Raw genomic sequence first — 8,707 nt, 5'->3', positions numbered from 1 at the left:
CAATGAGCCCTCGGGATGGATCAAGTTTGTAAGTTGAGGGTCTGTTGTATAAGAAGTGAAATAAATAAAAGGAATAAGGAGAAACAGAAAAGCAAAAACAAAGTGGGAAGATGAGGTCATAGGAAGACCGTTGATATCTCAGACAAGTTAGCCACAGAAAATGATAAGGAGTGGGTGTCATTTGAATAGAAACCTAAAGAAAATCAGTAGCTAACTAGTATCACGACCTTGAAACTCAAAACAAGCCTGGAAAGTCACTGTTGTCTCCTCTATGCTAGATCTGAGGAAGCTGACTACAGTGCAATCTAAGGTTTCCGGATTTATTAAATAATAATTATACGAGATTCCAAGCTAAATTTAAATTCAGAGGACTATATCCCAACATTAAGATAAATGCATTAGGAAAGAAAGGCTGTTTATCTTAAATTTAAAATTAACTGGGAGACCTTTATTTTACCCGGCAGTTGGCTAAGAAGCATGATATAAATAATACAGCGGGTCACTTGTGCGGTTCATGATTAATTAATGCTGACTAAAATCTGCATTCGCATGTCCCAAACTGTAACAAAACTTACAGTTCATAAAGGAAGCACAGGACCGTCACGAAATGAAAGATCTTCCATCAAGCAGTTGCTCCCTGCAGAGCTTGGAAGGTTTGAGATGGTGCGTGCCACGCGTGAGGGAGTAGGAGGAGGAAACCAAGGCGGGGTCTGAGATTAATGTCTCAGGTGAGGCTGATTCCGAAACCACAAGCAAAACTTTGAAGTAGTTTTAGTAGGAAAGCAGATTTAGCCAAAATGACCATTTAGTTTCGAGGAGGCGTCAGAAAAATAAGTCAAATGTGGTGGTCGGATCAGTTTTCATGGAATCATGGGCCCCTCCATGTTGTATGAGGATTGGATGAGAAACACCTATTAATTGTGTACTTAGGTAGAGACCTGTTTCAGCTCTCTTTAGGGAGTAGTTTCCCTGGCAAGCAACACTGTAATCTGTTAAAAAGAGAAAAGAAAGAATCCTGTCCTGATTTCTACCTTAGAGGAGAGAGACTAAAACCTAAAAAGAGCAAAGAAATTATCAGGAGTACCAACAAAAGTAATATTAAACCTTAACATAGTACTGGGCCACATTTTGTTGTGCAGTAACTGACTTAGCATTTACAATCTCTCTATACGAGTAGGTTCTACCACTGTTCGCTCATTACAAAGGAGACAACAAATCCACACAGTCAACTTGAGATTTTTGAATCCAGAAACTAAATTTAAACCTGAGGGGATAAAAAGAAAAAGTTTTTGTCAGTTTGCTAAAGATCTACTATTAATTACAGAACATTGCTTTTACAAAGGATTGTCATTACATTTGTCCAGTGGCTGTTTTAGATATTAACTTACCTACCATCTAAATTGGTTTGTATTTTCTGCTCATATTGTGCACCATTGGAACAGTTGTCATTTAGTAAGCTACAATATTCCTGAATTTCATACATCCTCTTTGTAGACTTTAAAAACCACAAACATAAACATAAATAGTGGTTTTTCGTTTTGTTTTCTTTTTCAGTTCTGCAGTCTGGCTGAGTTCAGGTGGGCAATTTGGTGTAGTGCCAGACTTTTCATGTGATTGCAATCAACGACAGCTGAGAAAGCCACATGATCGTTCACACCTGGCTTCTGAGCTCCATGTCAAAAACATCTTATCCTTCTCAGGCTTCTCTTTCCATGCAGCCTGCCCCCAAAAGATAGCTTGAACTTTCTTAGTATTTAGCTTTGGGGAGCACAGATTTCTTAAAGAGAGTCTCGGCTTCTCCCAGGGCTGCGCTTTCCGAAAGCAGGATCCATTTTCCTACAGCAAGAATAGATGAACACGGTAACAACAACAACAACAAAAAATTACCTAAATGAGTGCTAGAGAAAGACATTCAACCACCTTAATCACCTCCTTGTTGCTGAGACACAATTTCCGACCCTGGCAATTTAGCGGAGAGCTTTATTTCGGCTTACAGTTTTAGCCCTTGGCTGGCTCCAAGGCAAAAGCAGGACAGCAGAGATGCTGGGCAGAGGAGAAACTGCTCAACCCGTAGCAGCCAGGAAGTACAGAGAGAATGAGGGAAGCAAAGACGGAGAAACAGCATTCCAGGATATTTCCCCAGTGCCCAGGTCTTCTAACCAGGCCGAACCGCCTCGCTGCACTTTTAGCGATGGACACGTTATTGGAACCACCCACCTTCCAAAAGTTCCAGGGCTGAATGCAGGAGACTTTAGGGGGACATTTTAGTTCTAAACCCAAACCTCAGCCTACCCAAATGCCTGTCATCTCTTTAATATTGAAGCTGAATCCCCAAAGTAAAGGCTGATCAAAAATTATCCCTCTAAGTTTTCAATATTTATTTATACTACATGCTATAATGTGTAGCATCTTTTCTTTCCTCAATGAAATTAAAGAAAAAGCACGATTAATTAAGGCAAAAAAGAACCTTGTCCACAAATTAATCTCAGTCACAAAATCAAAAAACATCCCTGCCCGAAACGCTTTTTTTTTTTGTCTTTCCATGCTTATATTCATCTCTAGATGAAAACAAAAAGGAAAACTCAAGACTTTTTCTCAAGGACTATATTAGCTTTAAAAAATGGCGGTTAGATTCCCCCTTATAATCTGAGCTAACTTCCCTATGTGTAAAGATATCAGGGTAAAAGGAACATCATTGCTCCTTTGAAACAGTAGCAATTTAGGTGGTATGGAGGAAAAAGAAAGCACAGTTATTTTTTGGCCCTGAGTATAATTCAACTTAATCAATATTTTAATTAGATATTTACAAATTATCTTGAGAGGCATAAAACAATCTGTTCGTTTGGTTACGATCCTACCTAATATTGAGTAAAAATGAAAACATGCAACATCTCTTCCTAAGTCCATCAATCCCTGGGTCCTGGGGAAGATCTCAAGGGCACAGGAGTCAGAGACCAAAGGATCAGAAGTGTAGATGATAAATGTCCTAGTGTGCTTGGCCATCTAGAGTACACAGTGATGTAATTGGAGCAGACATTTAAAAGGCAGGATGAGCTCAAACTCACTGCATCCTCTGATAGGGAAGGATTGATTTCACCTTGTGGGCAAGTTATGATTGCTAAAGTTTTGAGCAGGGAAACTTTCTCCTTTTTAAAACTCTTTCAAAGAGTGTCTGATTCACCTACACTGGAGATGGATTGAGGAGATAGGTTGTAAAGGCTCTTTCAGTGTTAATTTTAAATTTTTCTTCCTATAAGAAAAGGGAAGCTACTGTCATCACAGAGCTCCTTTGGTTTTACAGAGTCATGATCTCCCTTTAAATGCATATTATTCACTGTTGCATTTGCAAACCTAACTTGCATATAATTAAGTCTTCAAATGTTTTCACAGGAATGAAGTAATGGTCCCGCATGATTAAGCACGCATTTCACTAGAGGTGTTACTCCATGCGCTCCCTTAATGTAATATAAAATGAAATGAAAATCTAATTGGAAGATTTGACAGTCTTTCATCTTTCTCAATCAAGAAGAGTAAGCAACATTGGAAATAGACTTAAACAACTGCAGAGAACATTCTTTTTTCAGGAGGGACATTTTGAAATTCATATTATATTTGTAAGACACTCACTGTGCTACTAAATTAGAGGAGCTTTAATTTCCCAGGTGCGTCATTTCTGGGAATACCTTCCTTTTCTATGAATTGTACTAGTACTTCCTTGGCACTGAATAGAGATTGATTCATGTTATAACTTTCAGGAACACTAAGTTGAGTATTCCTGAAAATAGAATATAAACCCCCGACGTAGATAGATTTACATTTTGAGTTGTCACCTAACATAGCTATGAAATCATATGGGCATGGGGTCCAGTTGAATTTCATGGGCAAACCCCTGAAAATAAACAAATTGATGACAAAATGAGTAAAGAACACAGTTATGGTTTGGGTCTAGATGTCCTCCCAAAGCCTGGTGTGGTCATAGGATTGATCAAGAGTGTGTGAAGCCGGGATTGATTCGTGATGCAATGCTAGGCTCAGGGCACTAGGACTAAGGGTGTGAGTGCTGCCTGCCCTAGGTAGTCTGAATAAGATAAAAGGGGCAGAAAGACACTGTTAACACTCTTGTTATCTTTGCTGTCTTGTGCGTGCAATGTTGTATCTTCTCTGCACTGCTGGTTTGCCATCTCTACCTTGGAGCTGGCCAGTGATGGACTGAAACCTCTACAGAGTGTAAGCCAAAGAAACCCCTTCCCCTCTAACTTTGAGTGTCGGGTATTTTGTCTCAGCAACAAGAGAAAAGTAACTAATACACACATGAAGAGATGTTTCATGAGAAGGATGTAAAGATGCTTCATAAACACGTGAAAAGATATTCAACAACACTTGTGAAAAGGAAGCAAATTAAGACCATATTAATTCATCAGTATGTAACTTTCATCATGACTAAATTAGCAAGAGAAATAATGCAATACCCAATGCTGGCAAGAATATGGACAACCTGTATCAGGTGTGTATTCTTATAACTTCAGTGTAGCCACTCTTGAAATAAAGGGAAGTTCATTTTTTTTAAAAAAAATAAACACATAAATATCTTAAGACCCAACAATTTTAATCCTATGTGTGTCCCAAGTATGAAGTCCCATTTAAATATCAGCTGTGGAATGACAAAATTATCAAAATAGAAAGCAGATTAGTGGTTGCTCGAAGCTGGGCACGGTGAAAGAGCAGAGATAGAAGTAGATGTAGCTACTGGAGGGCAGTGTGAGGATTCTTTATAGTGACACAATGGCCCTTTATCTTGGCACTACCAGTGTCAGCATCCTGCTTGTGGTCTTCTACTGTTTTCAAGATGAGACTACCGGGGGAGACTGGGTCATGGGAACTTGGGATTTCTACTTATTCTTACCATGAAATGTGAATCCGAAATTATCTCAAAGCTAACGTTTAAGTAAAAGTTTTAACTAAAAAATTAAAAAGCTTTGTCTTCTCTTGGTCCGTTGTCCTTTGCTGCCATGGCTGTTCTTTCCCTTGATTACGGCATCTGTTCCTGCCACTTGCCTCTTTATGGAGAGAGTCAATGACAGATCCATGCTATTGTGAGTTCTGATCACTCCGTGTCATTCCTTTGTTGGATTCCATTAATCCTGTTCCAACTCATGTTAACCATCCATCTGTTGAACAGTAACACTCTCTGTCTTTAGTCAAGACAGGGACTGTTTTAAATGTATATTTCGCCTGGTTTGGTCTTGAGCTCTCAAGTGATGCTCTTAGAGAAAGAAAAGTGGTGATGTTGAATCAGAACATAAAAGAAGGTCAGGAGATGGACAGCATCTGCTAAACACCTACCATATAACTGGTACAAGGTTAGAGGATTGGCACGTGTCATCTCATCAATTATCTGAACAAGATGTCTTCATCTCCATTGTATAGATACGTTTTCCACCATTACACTGAAATACTTGTTAAAATTCAGAGTCAAATCTAGTGATGCCAAACATACTTCTGATATGATTGCCCCCTCTTTGCAAGCTCTAATATTAAATTTTCATGACCAATTCTTAAGGTGTTCATCTATATTCAAGGTAGCATTTCTTTTAAGTGCTGTTTCGGAAGTCACAAAATTAGTGTCACCTCCTCTCTTGTAGTACACTAGAACATAAAACATGAGGAGAATATGAATGTTCTTGTCCAGGTGTTCACGGGTGCTGGATTTGGGGCACATCCCACGTGGCATTGGATAAAACATTGAAAACTACCACTAGTTTCCTCACCTAAAAAATACAGTTTAGAGGATCCCTTCGCACTCTAATATATCATGATTTCGTGAAAGTAGATTTCTTAGTCTTTTTTTTCTCCCAACCTTTGTAGTCCATCATTTTAAACAGAATCTGTTGAGTGAGAAAAGGTAACTGTCTGAATCCCTGTACGTCTTTAATTTCATTTGCAATGTCTTTGTGAATATTATCCTAATCAAAACCTTGTGTGAATTTCTTTATTTGCTTAATTTTCTTAAAAATTCATTGTCATGTCACTCCCTTGTTTTCAACTGACCTCTGAAAAAGAAATTGGAGAGGGAGAGACCCTCAAACAGATGCTGTTTCTATTGTTTAAAACTTTACTGTCAGCTGGCCCACTTTTTGGTTTGAAAGTTTTGCCTATCCAACCTAAAAAAATTTTTGTCATTTCCGTCCATGCCATGCCACTCTAAGAACATGATGCTTCTTTATGTACTGGGGTTGCTTCATGCTCAATGTGGCAGGACAACCACTGAACAGAAATAGAACTCATGTCTTGTGTAGGAGTATTTTCTTTTCACCATTATAAGGCTTGTACTCAGGCTGTCAGAGAAAGGAAATCCAATCTCATTTTCTTCTAACAAATACCACACACACATTACTCAGATATGAAGCAGAGCTTGAAAGTGGAGAAGAAATTTTTATTGCTAATCAGACATGAATATCACACAAAGACAATAGTTTATTTTTGTGTGTGTGCAAACAGTGTGCTCACCCATTAAATTCAGGCAGAAGTTTCTCTTGCCTCAGATGTCTCAGAAATGCTGACTTGCTATACAAAGAAAACAGTTGCTACTGACTTTTGTTTGAAGCCAAAAGTTGTGAAAGAAGTGCTTATTATTTACAAAACACAATAAGAGCTGGGGATTTGGCTCAGTGGTTCCACTGCCTGCCTTGTAAGCACAAGGACCTGAGTTCAATCCTGGGTAACCCCCCAAAAATTTACAAAACACAATGACAAATATCTGGATGTATTATGAATGTAGAACAGATAGACTTTCCAACGAAATCATATGGAGAGTTGGAAAGAGAAACAGTACAGTGAAGACTTTTAGGTCTCAGAAACTAGAAGGACAGAACTATGTAACTGACTCGCTGAAGCCTGGGCGAAGTAGAATTTAGAAGGCAGAGAGGTCATTGGACACGTGGCATCTGATTAGGCATCCAGGTGGTGATGTTGAATAGGTGCTTCTGCTCATCAGCCCGTAGTTTGGGATCAAGGTCTGTTCCGAAGGGTTGATCTGGAGAACTTGGAAACAGCATGGAGACAGGGAAGATCACCCAGGCAGTAAGTACAGATGAGGAAATTAACAAAGCTAAACACTGATCTCTAAAACAGCTGAAATGAGACAAAGAAAAGAGAGTGCAGTAAAGAAGAACTGCGGCAACATGAAGTAGAAAGAAAGCCACAAAAGTTAGTAATCAAAGAGAAACGACTGACGTGTGTCAAGGAAGAGGGAGTGATCAGAAATAGGAGGGGAACGAGTAATGTCTTTATGAGTAAGAAGTGTGTGTGTGTGTGATGTGTATGACACATTTGTGTGTGGGTTCACTGAGAATTGGGTACTAAGAAATATATTCTCAAAAGATTATAGTTCTATTCCTGAAGAGGTGAGGACTTAAGTGAGGGCAAAACTTTCTTCCAACAAGACTAAAAGCTCACAGTTTTGGGGCCTTGTAGCCAAAGATAGCTGATAAAAACAACTCTCCTCCCCACACCTGCTCCTACCTTCTACCTCCCACAAAACCTTGCCTTATGCTTATAACGCAGATAGCCATGGTTTATATTCTGGGAAATCCCTTTCTTTTTCCTTTTGGCTTAGAGTGTGAGTGTGTGTGTGTGTGTGTGTGTGTGTGTGTGTGTGTGTGAGAGAGAGAGAGAGAGAGAGAGAGAGAGAGAGAGAGACCTCCCAGCATGGTTAGTATTTCTTTTCTTTCAGATGGAACTCTCTACCTGTGGGAAGCCAGCCATGGCCCACAGGCTTTTTGAAAGATAACTTCTTTCTTTATAATCAAGGCCTTGACACAATGCGTGGTCAGGATGTTCCTAATTAGCATTTGTTAACATTTGTTCCTTTTTAAGGACTGCACGTGTTAAACTTGTTTTTGACCCTGCACAGGAGAAACTCAGACAGCCAAAGATCTGTAGGACTCAGGTGCTTCCTGTTAAAGATCTGACGTTATCTGTAGGAGTCAGGTGTTGTAACTCCATTTTGTTAAGTTCCTCCACCTATTGTGGGAATCATGATTATTAGTTGCAAGTGTTGTTAATTTGTTTTCTTGAGCCCGATTTCTCTTTCCCAGGTGAACCCTCGTTCCCGTGGAGCGGGTGTTGAGATTACTATGGCAATCCTAGCCCATAATAGTTTGGTCTTTTCCTTTAAAAGGTTGATGCTTGCCTGCAATAAACGTCGCCTTGATCAGGCTCTTGTCTTGGCGTCCTTCCTTTCTGCCCCATCTCCACCCCGCTGCTCTTTCAGATTTGAGACACTGCTGTACACTGCTCTGCATCGCCGGCTCGCGACATCTACCACTTACCAATCATTCAACAAGTCTAGATAGTAAATATTAAAATTACTTTATATTCTTATATATTGGAGGCTATAAGCACAGGCATTTTCTCCCTTTATATGTCCCTTATTAATACATAGGTTGCATTCAGCCAACTATCAAGCAACCTTGGCCAGAGTACCAAAGGTTTTCTTCAACTTTTCCATTCGCCTTCCAATTGAAATTCGTCTCTCTCCTTCATAATCTTGTTAGATCTTCAATCACTTTCCAAATCTCAGTTCTCCCTAGGCTACCCTTTTAATCTTTTCAGTAACTTGTATTTGCCACATAGCAATCTCAGTAGCTGGACTTGAGCTATTTGAGTTCTCTTCACTTAGACAATACACACCCTTCCCGAAGGTTTG

The sequence above is a fragment of the Fukomys damarensis genome, unplaced genomic scaffold, assembly GCF_012274545.1.
Source record: "Fukomys damarensis isolate Sample0158 unplaced genomic scaffold, DMR_v1.0_HiC HiC_scaffold_27, whole genome shotgun sequence".
Classification (NCBI taxonomy): Eukaryota; Metazoa; Chordata; class Mammalia; order Rodentia; family Bathyergidae; genus Fukomys; species Fukomys damarensis.
This window is presented reverse-complemented; position numbering follows the sequence as displayed.